Source organism: Octopus bimaculoides, chromosome 19 (assembly GCF_001194135.2).
Source record: "Octopus bimaculoides isolate UCB-OBI-ISO-001 chromosome 19, ASM119413v2, whole genome shotgun sequence".
NCBI classification, from domain to species: domain Eukaryota; kingdom Metazoa; phylum Mollusca; class Cephalopoda; order Octopoda; family Octopodidae; genus Octopus; species Octopus bimaculoides.
Genome location: NC_068999.1, coordinates 6,565,295 through 6,567,156, shown reverse-complemented (window position 1 = coordinate 6,567,156; position 1,862 = coordinate 6,565,295).

Sequence of the window (1,862 nt, the reverse complement as noted above, 5' to 3'; positions counted from 1 at the left end):
ACACACACACACACATCAGTGTGGAACGATGTTACAATGTTAACTATAAACAGCGAGACACGATACATAAATTCAAAAGAAAACTTGATGAATATTGTTCAAAGTTCAAAGAAAGAAAACACAGACCGAAGACAAGTTAATCTGATTTTGATTTCACGTTTCGAAATAGCGTACTTGTAATAAATAACAGTAAGACTAGAAAGAGGAAAGGAGCGAAACAAGCAACACATGAAGAGTTTTTCGGATTCGATAAGGGATAACCACAGTATTTCGTTAAGTATGGAAACCTTTTAATTGGTTCTGATACTCAATCAGAAATAAGATGACAGCAGACTGTGTAGCGTAGGTGGCGCTGGTGGTATCCGTGATGTCGATAGTGGAAGATAAGTTTAGCGTGTTTGGAATTTGAGATAGACATACGCACGCTAGAGAATCTAGGTTATTTATTATATAACGCTGGACTAAAGGAGACTTCTATCAATGAACAGGAATATCTTCAAGACGGCAGCCATTGTGATATGAAACTCCAAACTTAATGCAGTATTCGATAAGATTTTCTTGTATGTCGTCTGCTAGAGAAGAAGAAAAAAAATTCGGTAGAAGATGAACGTGACAGCGTCTCTGAGAGATGTTTCCTCTATATTTTATTCGTTCACCTTCATATTCTTTCTTTCTTTCTTTCTTTCTTTCTTTCTTTCTTTCTTTCTTTCTTTCTTTCTTTCTTTCTTTCTTTCTTTCTTTCTTTTTTTCTTTCTTCTTCTTCTTCTTCTTCTTCTTCTTCTTCTTCTTCTTCTTCTTCCTCTTCCTCCTCCTCATGACCATCATCATCATCATAATCGTTACCATCGCAATCAACTCGCCGCCCCACTCCACAATGACAATCATTATCATCGTCGTCGACGGTGCAATCATTAGCATTATCATCACCATAAAAGTCATCAACTGTATCGTCATCGCGACGTCCACCATCACCACCACCACCACCACCACCACCACAGTATTAGCAGTATTTCGCCCATCGCTACGTTCTGAGTTCAAATTGCGCCGCTGCCGACTTTCCCTTCCATCCTTTCTGGGTCGATAAATCAAGTACTAGTTCTATATTTAAGAGATGAGGAGTTATGTACATTATTTACATCATTTACATTTGACGGATATTTGTCCTAATCTTTAGATTTGACGGATGTTTGTCCTCAACAGACAAGATGAGGACATATATCCGTAAAATGTAAATGATGTAAATAATGTAAATTAAGTACCAGTTACGCACTGGTCCCCTTGCTCACAATTTCAGGTCTACAGTATAAAAGTTTATTAGTGTTTCCCTCAAGCGACAACATGGCGACTCATAGGCTCTTCCTTTTCTTTCTCTTTTTAACAGAAGAGTTCAAATATAAATGATTTTTCACCATGGGTAAACACAATGTGATATATCGTACTAAACGAAGTTCGGTAGATGTGGTCATTGCTGTGTGAAAATCCGACCATAGAGAGAAAAGCTTTGAAAAATTAATAAAAACTCAAAGTTGGGATATTTATTGGTTTGGAATAGTCAAACGTTTTAAGTGTTAAATTCTCATATTCTGAAGAAATAAATAAACAAGAAACAAAAGGTGAAGCTAAAAGGAGAATGCAGTTAAAATTGGTGATGGTGTGTAGTGTACATTGTCGTACTTAAATATGAACTGTAGATATACATACATATGCACATACACGTACACCCCCCCACACATATATACATACATACATGCACACGTACACACACACACACACACACACACACATGTATATATATATACATACATACAAATAATAAAGATGCATACATATATTTATATATTTACTCAGGCATATATGTGTGT